Here is a 12938-nt window from a genome sequence, read left to right on the forward strand (position 1 = left end):
TCAAATTATTGATCAGTAGAGCCACAGCTTACACAGTGAATCACCTGTTACTGGTATGAGTAACAAACATCACAAACTCACTCCAGCACACCATTACCAAAACAGAAGAGATGCTAACTAAGTCTGTGTGTGGGTTACATCCATGGAGCAATATATTAAGATATTCAGGAACAAATATGGCATTACATCTGAGTCCACAGAAAACATGTGACAAGCAGTCCTTCTCCTTGGGTCCTCACAGGCCTAAACCAGATGGACAGTCAACCCCTGGTTTGTTAAGGGCAACCAATGGCAAGGACCTCCCTGAGCTCTCACAGGAGAAACTAAAAGCTGTTCTCCTCTGGAGAGGAAGTGTCAAGAATTAGCACGTTAACAGCGTTCATTTCAGGGGATTCATCAGAAGATGCTTCAGCACATCCCAACATATTCACTGCTTCTGCACTCATCAATTTTTCAAATGCTTCTGCTGCACAAGGGTAACATGGCCACAGACCCACCAGAAGGTTTATCAGCACCATGCTCTTCTCAGATACACAGCCTGATGAAACTGCTCAGCAAAGCTCACGCAGTTTTCTGTTCCTCAAAGAACAAAAATTAATTCTTTACATAAGAGAATCTGTGTAACCCAAATGCAATTTTAACAGACACCAAACACCCCCAACAAGTGATAGATACCTTTTGCTCCTTCCAGTTAATTAGAAAACATCTTCCTGAACACACACATGCTGGAGTCATGTTCAGCACGACCCCTGCACACTCTCCAAATGACTGCTGTCCTGAAAGCAGTACTGCTCATTGGCTGCTGCTTATGTGAAGACAACGGCTGTTCCACAAGTTTAGAACTTTACAGTAAGGACATTACACATGAAAGTAAAATACATTAAAAGTCACAGAGCAGGGCATTTTTCTCATTTACAAGGAAGCTGCATTGGCTCAAAGCAGCAACTTTTTTAGGAACGTTTCCACTGCTTTGCAGCATTACCAGTTGGTACCGGAATCTCTTCCACCACTTGGAATGTTCCAGTCATTGAGCTCCGGCAATGTCTTAAAGCTACAAAGCAGAGGTCAGGACTCCTCCAAAAATAAGAACTGTGCAGAAGTGCTAGTGCACTTACATCTGATTTTTGCATATGCTACGCACTTCACACACACACAAAAAACCAACAAAGCAAATATTGCAGTCTACAGCCTGCAGCTTGTACAGCTACTAGAGGATTTCCAAGAGCACACTGCTACTTCCAGAGCTAGCACTCCGTAATGATCAGACCGTATGGCAATGGCACTGCTTCTGTTGTCCAGTAGTTCATTGCTCTTCCTTCTAGAAAAAGCCTAGCTTTCTTTAAAGCATCCCCATGAAACTTCACTGCATAAAACTTACAGGTTTAAGTTACCATAACAAGTGAGTGGTTTATGTACATACCCTTAGAATGCTACTACATTATACTGCATTACTACTACTTCCCTAGTTTTCAGATAAAAAAACCACAAAGGTCACGCAGCTGCCTTAAGGTTACATAAGACCTTTGGAGCAGAGCATCAAACCAGCTTTACCCTTAAGATTACCACATCTACATCATCTCTCACTGCTGCCACCTTCCAATTTGTTTACAAGCACGTAGCATTTAGTATTTACCTGGAGCCTACCACAGCCACTGCAAGGCTATTTTCCACTGGATTTAGTAAAATCAATGTCTTGAGAAAGTTAAATCAAGGTTAAAGAAAGACTTAACTAGAGTATTCTGTTTTCCCAGTGTTCCCAACTATATACATCAGTCACACACAAAAAAGAAAAAAATAAGAGTATATAAAATGTGTAGAGATTTAAAAGCTCAGAAACAACACTGAAAATACAGCCTGCAGGTTTTTTGCAAGCAAAAAAAAAAGATCTTTACGGATCTGGGCATATGTAAAGATTCTTTAAAAGCCAACCTGCTTCACAAGAAAACCTGCCTCATAGCAAGTATTTCTTCAGAGCAAAGACTAAAAATTAGCAGCTTCACATTGTGCCCACCACAGCGTGCAGCAGAAGGCTGCAGTTCACAGCTGTGGAGTTGGCCAAGATGAGGCTGAGAGCTGACACTTCCACCTTCACTTAGCAATGTTTCAGGAAATCCACATCCTTCCTTCAAAAACAGATGTAAATAAATGCCAAAATGCAGCACTTTCTTGCAAATGTCTCTGCTTGCTGCTAAACAACAGAAAAGTTACAATCAATGTTCCGCAAGTAGCTCAGCTGCATGTTCTGAACTCCGTGCTTGATGGGAGGGCAGGCAGGGATGTGAGGCTGGGCTTCCACAGCACCACTAGTACAACAGAGAGCAACTTAAAGAACCCACCGCTTCTTCTGCCTCCTGCAGCTATTTCCCAGCCCCATGCTGACATCCCACCACTACACTCGCTGTATGGACAGCTGTCTACAGTGCTGTGATGTAAACCAAAACAAGAACATTAATTCAAATCTGGGTAACACTCGGCTGGGGGAAAACTGACCACATTGCTGGCTGTAACGAAGGGAAGCAGTGCAGAAACACATCATGATTACTCCTAAGTAGCATTACAAAAAGACTTATATTTGCAGTTAAAGCCAGAGCAGGTGGAGACATGGGATCATCAACTTCACCAAGGACTCACCAGAATTTCTTTTCTGCTATTCAAATACTGCATTTTGTAAACAAAGAAACTATTATTCTCTTCTTTGAGAAAGAGTAAAGAAATACTAAGAAAATACTTAAAGTGGTGGGTTTTCCAAAAATAAAGGAGCTTGGGATATGGAAACAAAGAACAAATAAACCAGATTACTAAAGAGAGGAACTGGCTAATACCAGTCATTTTTTTCCATTAGATATCTGCACATACTCACAATCTGAAAACAGAGATTAAAAGAACAGTGAGGATCTGCATATTAAAAAACATATTAATGAAATAGCCCACAAGCAACAACATCTTAACTCAGCATTCCAGCAAGGAAGAGACAAGGAAGACAGCGATGCGAGGTGCACAGCCCGGCCAGAGGAGCACTCAGCTCTGGTGGAACCCCCAGATGAGCTGAAGAACAGGAGGTAAAGCACAAAGCTTTAGGAAAATGCATAAAAAAAGAGAGAAAACTGCAGTTTGCACTGATATTCTGCTCTCTTCTCAACTCAGAAATGGTGAGAGCTCCAAATTAAGGACCATGACAATAAAAATCTGCTACAGTAACATACTCTTGTAAATATATGTTTCATTTAAAGTTCAGTTTTAAGCACCACTTGTCAAAACATGCCACAGTTCAGCACCCAAAGGAACTGCTTTAAGCTGTTTTAATCACTTTTCAATGTTGCAGGGACACATAGTGGTAAAGAAAAGTTCAAGTTTCACTGTGGCAGAGGCAACTGTTGCATTGGCGAGGTTGAGACCATCTATGTCCGGAATTTCCAACACTGAAGCACACCTGAGAGCCTCCCAACAAATAACAAATTACATACAGGAATGATTTGAAAAGGACTAATCCAGATTGTTTTAGCTTCCCTCTTGTCAAAAAGCCCATTCACTGGAACTGATTTCATTCCTTTAAGTATTTCCATCTGAGGCCAGCTACACTCCTATTATCCACTCCTGCCATTGTCACTATCTCAATAAGATGTTCCAGACTCTGGAAAAATACGTTAGTAGGCCATGCCAAGCATTTTGGCAATAACTCTCCAACACAGAAAGGAGGTGTGGTAGAGAAAGTTCAGAGATGCTCCTTCATCCTGCCAGGAGATGCTGCCACTATGTGTCAAAGCTGACTCAAATGTCAGGAACAAGTGAACCACAAAGAATGGAAAAACAGCTATTTTCATCCCACTTTCCAAGAGGAGATAAAAAGTTACACCACAGCTATTTTGGGCACTACAGACACTGAGTCAAAAGAACTGGTCAGAAAATGACAGCTCCTCCTTGCAGCTCCCAGCACATCCATCTGTGACAATGCAGAGGACAAGATTTAACACCTCTAGTTTATAAACAAAACTTTATTACAGGCTTGGAGTTATAAAAGAGTTAATACACATTACATCAGTAGGCTTGTAAAGAAAGAGATCTACCAGTCACCCAGGCTACATGTGATTTTAACATGCGTCCTTATCTCCACGTTTAGGAAAGCATCACATTCACACTGACTTGTGGGAGACAATAGCTGACCTAATCTGGTGCAGACTGATTAGATATCCCCCCCAGCGACTCAAAACCAGTATTCCTCCTCTGATCTTTGAGCAGCAGGGACCTGAAAACTTCTGTTCTCTAACACCAGCAAGTCATTTGGTGCATCACAATCACAATGCTTTTCCCACTGAATCAGCTGCTTTTTTTATGTGAAAGTTTTTCACTGACATTTAGCACCAACTGAGTTAAAAAGCAGCAACTTTGCTATGTTTTAGCTTTTCTTTAAAGTCAGACTGGGTAGCATACAGTGCTTTATCACTCAAACCTCAGCACCTAGGTCATTAATGAAGAAGTTAAACAGGATTGAACACAGTGCCAGACCCTGGGGAACTCCACTAGCAACAGGCCTCCAGCTGGGCCTTCCTGCCACTGACCACAATTCTCACAAACAGAGCAGCAATGAGACACACAGACAACAAGTAGGACAGCAAACTAGCTCAACCACTTCCCATCCAACTCAGTATCCGCATATCTACTTTGTATCTCCTCAGTTTACCTATGGGAAAGTGAAGGTTGACCACTGAAAGCTCTACCGAAGTTGAAGCAATCAAATCCACCAAGTCAGTCATCTCTTTGTAGACAGCTATCAAGGTGGTTAGGCATAACACCTTATTCCAATCACCTCATTTTTTAAGATGCTTAGAAACTGTTTCTAGCACTATTCATTCGATTACCATCCCCAGAACAGAGGTGAGCTGACTGACCCACTCACGGTTCTCTTGATCCTTTTTTTTTTTTTTTTTTTTCCATAAGATTCCTTCTGGAACACGGGTGGAACTTGCTTTCCTTGAGTCCTTAGGGACCCTCCTGGATCAGCACAGCCTTCCCAGGACAACCAACAGTGGCTTTGCAATGGTATCAGCCACTTCTCTTACCACTCATGGGTGCATCTCAATAACTTGCTTATGTTTCCTAACCTGCTCCTCCTCTGCCAGTGAACAGTCCTTTCTGCTTTCAGCTTTCCCACCACAACCCTGCTGCTGGACCAGCTCAAGACTGAAACTAGAGGTTATCTCAACCCAAATCTCACACCACAGAGGATCACAATACCACACCCCCCAGAAAGGTTCTTTTTCATCAAGAATGCTTTCACTTCACTGAGTCGGTAAATCACTGTAGACCTGAATCAGTAGGTTCCACCATAACACTCTGAAACAGAAGCTGCTCCTTCTCCATTTGTCCAATCTTAACCATTACTCAGACTCACTGTAAGGTACTCTACCACTGTTCTTTTCTCGGGGACCAAACAATATTCATCACCACCACCACCCAACCACAATCAGTTCAGCTCTCTCCTACTGGTTGTGATTTACTAACATTAAGCCTCCTTGGGTCTGCAGTCTCAATTGGAAGGCTAACAGTCTTTCTGCTCCCCATTACCATACCCAGAGATTATAAAAAGCACATTTATTTGCTAACAGAATAATTACCATGGCAACTAACCTTCAGGAAAATCTCAGCCAACAGCTCCAGGATGAAAAACTGGGCCAACAAGGGATTGACTGAGGGAGCACAAGCAACTCTGAGAAATACTGAAATCTGCCAAATTTCTTTCTGAAGAAGTGTAGGTGTCTGCAGAATTCCCATCACAGCCCATCTCCTAAGTTGGACTAATGACACCATCACCCAGCTCTGTATCTCAGTGCCCTTTAACATTTTCTGAAGTCTTAGTTACCCTTCAGAACAGGATTAGAGCAACACAGAGCAACCAGTGTAAACTAATTCACCTTTCAGACTAGTATTACCAAATGAGAAGTAACATGCTTCAATTCTTGGCCCCCTAATAAAAGATGGTTTTCTCCTTATACATTTCCACTGTCCCTCTTCCTCCAACACATAACAGACATTGGCCACCTATAGCATGGAGGGAGCCCAAGATCCAATGACTTGTGTTCTGCCCAGACAGCACATTTTACAGCTCTTGTTCATTGTCGCTCTTGGGCACTTAGCAAAGGTTCATTCCCCAAACATATCTATTATTGATTTCAATAACAAACTTTGATTACCCATGTGTTATGAAATACAGAAGGTATACACACCTCAGCATTGCTCAGGCTTGCTCATCTCCTTGCATAGATATGCTCATAGCTGGAATCCAAATGTCTTCAATAAAGATCTAGAAATACTTTAGAAATATAAACTCCGTGAGAAAGAGGAAAGTCAAGGGAGGGCAGGACATCACATTTGTTGGCTCCTACATTTGCAGACAATTGCATTCAGTAGCGTGGGTCATCTTCACAGCAAGTCTTGGCAACAAAACTTCTTCATAAAGGATGAAGACCTGCCAGAATTAATAAGCACAGTAAGAAAAAAGCATTGACATCTGATCAGCAACAAAACATCACCGCAGATCCATCTCCTTCAGGAGGAAGAACCTACTCTGACATGAAGCAGTGGGTTTCCACCAGCTTCTGGTATTATCTCCTATTCAGAGTTGCTCACCCTAATAATGTTACTCAAAGAGAAAAATCTTGGAGCACTTGGGTTAAGTCTGACCATAAGGGAGCACACAGCATAACATCACACTGCAGCTTAATAGAGGTCTCGGTGTTCTCTGCATATCTTCATGCAGGAACACGTCAGGAGTTAGAATGGTTGTTCTAATGGACGTTCTTTAAAAAAATGGTACCGAGATGCAATTAGAATCCATAATTCCCACTGTTTGCTATAAATAAAAGGAAATCCCCAGGCAGCGAATCCCGCCCCATCCGTGCCATTCCCACCACCCTGCTCAGCACATCCCACGCACAAATCCCACGCTGCCGACCAGGAGAGGAGGGCAGAGGCAGCAACACCCGCGGAGGGAAGGAGCGACAAAGCCACGGGTGCGCCCGGATTATGTGCTGCCTTTGGGAAACTTTCGGTTTGTTGTTGTTGTTCATTTCCTTCGATCAGCACGGCGGCTGCAGGACACGACACGTGTCTTACCGCACACCGCGCACGTTCCCCCACGCACGGAGCGCTTCCCCGCATCGCGATACACCGCGCGCCCGCCCGAACCTCCCTGACCCTCCCCGACCCCCACAGCGCAGAGCAGCGCGGGACTCGGAGCGAAGGAGCGGAGCCGAGAGCTTCGTGCTGCCCCTCCGCTCCGTGCGCCTCCGCAGCGCTACGCCCCCACGCGCGGTCTCCGCTCGGCCCCGCGCCTTCGGCCGCCGACGCGCACGGCGAGGCCGGGAGCCCCTCCGCTCCGCACCGCCCCCTCCAGCCGCGCCGCGGGCAGGAGCCGGGCAACGGCGGAGGGCGGCCCCGCGTCCGGAGGACCCGGCCAGCCGGGGGGCGGACGGCGACGCGTTAGGACGGCCGAGCCGAAGGAGTCCTCGGCGCCCGACCCGACCCGACCCGACCCGACCCGACCCGACCCGACCCGACCCGCGACCATCAGCCCCGCCGCGCTCGCGGCACCGCCCGCGGGTCACCCACCGCCGAGCGCGGCGCCAGCGACGGCCGCTCCATCCCCACGCAGCGCCGCAACGTTCGCCCAGGCCGCGCGACGTCACCGCGCAGCGCCGCCGCCGTTGGAGGCGGAACCACCCGCACGCGTCGAACCCGCCCCACCGTGAGGACACGCCCCCGAGGTGCCGCGCGTGTCACGTGCTCCGTCACGCGCTTTTGGCGCGGCCCGATCCGATCCGATCCGATCCGATCCGATCTGCAGCGCTGCCCTGCCGGCCCGCATCTCCCTTCGGCTGCCCCGCCGTCAGCACCGATGCTGCCCGGTGTGATCCTGCTCTGCACGAGAAGCTGGAGCGCTCTCTTGTGAGCTGACGTAATAGCGATGGAAGGCACAACAGAAAGTGCCCTGATAAAACAGCCACTGCTTGGAGCAATTTGAGGAGGGTAAAATTTAAGCCTTGTTTTCCTCAGAAGTCAGTTATTGAAATGAGAATAATTTCCCTTTAAAATCTATGGAATCGTTTTAATTAAAATAGTTAAATCACAAAATGCAAGCAGGATTTTAGGGCCGAGAATCAACAGGCAGTAAAGTGCTTAATATCTCCAGTTGGACATTAGAGGGCCCGTAACACTCCAAATAGCTACAGCAGCTTAGAATGTCTTCACAGGGTACAACCCATCCAGTTTCAGCACACCAAGCACGCTCCCAGTTGAGATACATCAGAGCTATAATACATCTCCAGCTGGATATTAGGGGGTCTGTAAGTTGACCTTCTGGCTCCTGTGAATAAACTGTTGCAACTGTGCTCTTGTGCAAGAATACTAGAGAATCTTCAACGAAATTACAGCTTGTTACAACTTGAAAGGAGCATTTTACTCTCTAGACAATGGTGTAATGCAATAATACAAGGAAAAATTATCCACTTTCATTTGCAAAGCACTCTGTCCATTGTGAGTGCTCTAATCCAGCCTAGGAAGTTAATAAAACAAAAGCAATTAATACTTACAGTAATAAAAGTGCAACCTTTTCCATCTGGCATTTCCAAACAAGTAAGCTTCATGTCAGTGCTACAAACATATATGATCAACCCTGTCTGCAGATTAGATGCTGTACTAGAATGCTTCTTTGCTTCTGTCTTCAATGGAAAAGTTCTCCCTCAGGAATCCCAGACCCTGGAGGTTAGTGAGAGCCTCTGAGGAATGGAAGACTTCCCTTCAGTCAGGGAAGAGGTAGCCTGTGAGCGACTAGGCAACACTAATGTTCATAAATTCATGGGACCCTATAGGGTGCATCCAAAGGTACCGATGGAGCTGGCGGAGGTGATTGCTGAAATGCTCTCTATCATCTTTGAGAAGTCTTGGAGAATGGGGGAGGTGCCTGAAGACTGGAGGACAGCCAATGTCACTCTGGTCTTCAAAAAGGGCAAGAAGGAAGATCCGGGTAACTACAGACCAGTCAGCCTCACCTCTGTCCCTGGAAAGATGATGGAACAGCTTGTGCTGGATGCCATCTCCAGGCAATTGGAAGAAAAGGAGGTTATCAGGAGTAGTCAGTGTGGGTTCACCAAGGGGCGGTCGTGCTCGATTAACCTTGCGGCCTTCTATGATGTTGCCACTGACTGGGTGGATGGGGGGAAGGTGGTGGTTGTAGTCTACCTTGATTTCAGCAAGGCATTTGATACTGTCTCCCCTTATAATAAAGCTGAGGAAGCGTGGGATAGATGAGTGGACAGTGAGGGTGTCCTGGTAGACGACAGGTTGTCCGTGCGCCAGCAGTGTGTCCTCATTGCCAAAAAGACCAATGGCATTCTGGGGTGCATTAAAAAGAGCATGTCCAGCAGGTCAAGGGAGGTGATCCTCCCCCTCTACTCTGTCCTGCTAAGGCCTCATCTGGAGTACTGTGTCCAGTTCTGGGCTCCCCAGTACAAAAAAGACAGGGATCTCTTAGAAAGAGTCCAGCAGAGGTCTATAAATATCTGAGGTGTGGGGGGCATAGTGGTGAGGCCAGACTCTTTTCAGCAGTGTGTGGAGACAGGACAAGGGGAAATGGCCAGAAACTAAAGCATAGGAAGTTCTGCACAAATGTGCGCAACAACTTCTTTACGGTGAGGGTGACGGAGCACTGGAACAGGCTGCACAGGGAGTTGTGGAGTCTCCTTCTCTGAAGATATTCAAGACCTGCCTGAACGCTGAGCTGTGTGACCTGATGTAGGGAACCTGCTTTGGCAGGGGGTTGGACTGGATGAGCTCTGGAGGTCCCTTCCAACCCCTATGATTCTGTGATTCTGTAGAATACATGTTAGCTGAGGTTTTCTCAGACTGATGCTTGTGGAAGGACAGGAGATAACCAACTAAGAACCCAAGAAAGCCCGTGGAAACATTCAGTAAAGTATCTTTTTGGTTTCAGTAGAGTTAAAACCATAGATTAAGGGACTACTAGGCTAAAACCACTGTGGGCCACAGAATGAGAAGGACAGTTCACTTCTGCATGGTTATATTCATTTCCAGAGCATGAGGCATGAGAAAAATGAGTAGAAGAAGGAATCTTTTTCCTAATACGTGCACATATCCCCTTTTGTCAGCGCTGGTAGAACCCTGGCAAACTTTGTTAGACCACGACCTATACAGATAGTTTCCTGAATGGCTCAACTTCATTCTCTAGATAATGCCGTAATGCAGCAATATAATGACAAGCAATTGACTTCAATTTTCAAACAGTTTTGCCTCCTGTAAGGAAGCAGGACCTACACTAAAGTTCCTAAGCTGAAAGTAACATCACTAATAGCAATGATTAGAAATACAGATCCACTCTCGGAGGCTCTTCAAACAATGTAGCTGCTGCAAGTGAAGTCACCAGCAGTACTAACTTACTGATGCTGGAAGGGCAAACTTACAAACCATTGAGCAGTTAAGGAAAAAAAAAAGTCCCTTTTCTGCCTCAAAAGATGTCTGGGGCCATCTCTAGATTCAGTATTTAGGGAAAGCAAAGGCCAGACTCCCACAGATACTGACAAGCAAATATAAACTAGAAATACGTGAGTGAGAAGTTCACAAGCCAAAGGCAAATATCCCAAGTCACTGTCACAAGTATTGCTGAGGCAGCATATGACAGGGTTGGCATATTTCAAGGAATGGGGAAAGAAGGGGAGCAGCAAAACACATCTGGAAGAAGGTAATGGTTCTAGAGTTTATAGATACTATTAAGGGGACACTGATGAGAAAAGTTGACGTGATGGTTTAATAACAAGGAAGGGAAGCTCTGAAAGGATTAACACGCAGTCATAAAAAGCAATGAAGATGAACACAGAGCCTGGAATGTACTGCTCTTGCCCACTTCCAGGGAACATGTTCCCTACAGTCCTGGTAGCCAAAAGCCAAGGGGAGCCATGAAGTTGGAGCATTTTTTGTGCCCAGTTTTAGGTACTTAAGGACAAAAGAGAGAGTCCACTGAAGGGCCACAATGATGATTAAGGGACTGGAGCACCTGTCACATGAGCAAAGGCTAAGAGAGCCTTGTTGACGTAGATGGATCCACTATTTACTGAACTGCATGACAGCTGCCATTGGTGGGGGAGAGTGTTTCCTGTTTCCAGGGACGGGCAATTCAAAGCCCTGAAAACAGGGCCCAGTCCAGCACACCCTCAGCATCACAGCTCCCACAGGAACGTGGCAGGCCCAGAACACATCTGACTGTACCTCGCTGTGCATCCATACGTGTCCTTGCACTGCTAAGCACGTTGCTGATGGGCCCCAGAGCTCCTCAGAGAACCAGGATAAAGCGCCGGAGCCTTTTACTTCCCGTGGAGAGGCGCAGATGCTGCAGGATGAGCACAAGGGGGTGCCAGTACATTCTTTCAAACATCCTTTTTTTTTTACTTAATCCAGCAGTGCCACCTCCTGCTCCCGGCCCCTCGCTGCACGATGCCGTGTCGCAGAAGGAATGCGGTGATCTCCTGAAGTTTCAACGAACCAGAGCCCCTTCAGCATTTCAGACCCCGCAATTCGCCTTCACCACGGGCGGTAACGGCCCCGCAGCGCGCAGTGCGTGACCCACGGCCGCCTTCCGCTGCACGAGTCCGGGAGGCGTGCGGTGCTCGAAGCGGGATGAAATGTCCGCTCCGCCCGGTGCCCCGCAGAGCGCCCAGTGCCCAGGAACACGGAGACCAGAGTTGCTGGAAACAAAACAGCCACCACTCGCTGACAGAGCGCGACCAGCTGCATGGCACTGCCGAACTTAACCCCTCAGTAATGTGAAGAGTCGGTGGGAAATTCCCTGCAGTTCTGGAGTGATCAAACACAGCGCCTACAAGTACTGAAAATCCAGAGATTTCTTCCACCAAACATCTCTGCGTCACTTCTGGACAGACTCTTTCCAGGCAGAAGAGGATCTTCAGGGATGGCTCTGACATCCCAAGCCCTGCCAGGGAGGGATGTCTCTATCTCCTGTTAGCTGAGAGCTTCCATCTTCTGACTGCAATGTGGAACCTTTTTTTGACTGATAGAACACATTTGCACTGCAGACTTCAGGGAACAGACAGGTGACTCCACAGCTCTTTCTGGCATGACCAGATGCAGTGCAGACACACTTTTATTGTGCACCAGGTCTGCTATGAGGGCAAAAAGTAAAATGCATTCAGAAGAGCACTGCGCATACTGAGAACTTCCAGGAAGAGCAAACACTTAAATGGGGGCTGTCTGCAGCATCAGCAGCCCTTGCTATCGAAACAATATTGTTTTCCTGCCTCACACCTCTTGCACAGTTCACTTTACGGCTATGCATGAAGCTGGGTTTGCAGCCCTGAAGTGCAGACAGGGAAAGATATTAGTAAAAACAAGGTCTTCCTCAAACCAATTAATGCTAAAATGGATTCAGGAACCATGGAGGGATGCAGGTCAGTTGGGAACTCATAAAAAAACCTGTCTATTACTGATTCATGAACACATTTCTCCATCTCATTTTCCCACACAAAGTTCTTTGCAAACTTCAGCTGAAATACCTGCGAACTTTTTTCATCCTCTGAAATGCAGCTGCCACCAGGACACAGCTGAAGTGTGGAAGTAGTCACTGAATGCATCAGCCCACATGAGCTGGTTGGGAAACAGACTGTGTTTACAGTACAAACATGTATGGAGTACATAGAGTACATTCTCTTTGTCTGCAAAAGACTGGTAGGGCATGGGCTGTGCTTTGGCTGTGCCATGTGAGCTGGACATTCTTGATCTGTCCAGAAGAAAGAAAGAAAGGAAGAAAGGAAGAAAGGAGGAAAGGGAAAGAAAGGAAGAAAGGAAGAAAGGAAGAGAAAGAAGGAAGGAAGGAAGGAAGGAAGGAAGGAAGGAAGGAAGGAAGGAAGGAAGGAAGG

The 12938-nt window shown here is 46.5% G+C and overlaps 1 protein-coding gene and 1 long non-coding RNA gene across 6 annotated transcripts in view; one reads left to right on the forward strand and one right to left on the reverse strand.

The window, feature by feature from the left end:
- Positions 1 to 7719, reverse strand: part of TMCC1 (transmembrane and coiled-coil domain family 1) — a 73378-nt gene extending 65659 nt beyond the window's left edge. For 2 of the 5 annotated variants that reach the window (XM_015874858.2, XM_032447281.1), the window contains exons 1-2: positions 7606 to 7718; positions 6222 to 6463 (exon numbers count right to left, since the gene is read on the reverse strand). The gene's annotated coding sequence lies outside the window, so the exon portion shown is untranslated. Of the gene's footprint in view, positions 1 to 6221; positions 6464 to 6561; positions 7179 to 7605 lie in introns of those variants that run through there. The other 3 variants (XM_015874853.2, XM_015874850.2, XM_015874851.2) reach the window with 3 other exon arrangements.
- Positions 7720 to 7916: 197 nt separating this feature from the next.
- LOC107319764 lies at positions 7917 to 12700 on the forward strand. Its single transcript, XR_001557933.2, has 2 exons — positions 7917 to 8022; positions 11464 to 12700. It is a non-coding gene; the product is annotated as an uncharacterized LOC107319764 (long non-coding RNA).
- The last annotated feature ends 238 nt before the right edge of the window (positions 12701 to 12938 follow it).

Source organism: Coturnix japonica, chromosome 12 (genome assembly GCF_001577835.2).
Source record: "Coturnix japonica isolate 7356 chromosome 12, Coturnix japonica 2.1, whole genome shotgun sequence".
In the NCBI taxonomy this organism is placed as follows: Eukaryota; Metazoa; Chordata; class Aves; order Galliformes; family Phasianidae; genus Coturnix; species Coturnix japonica.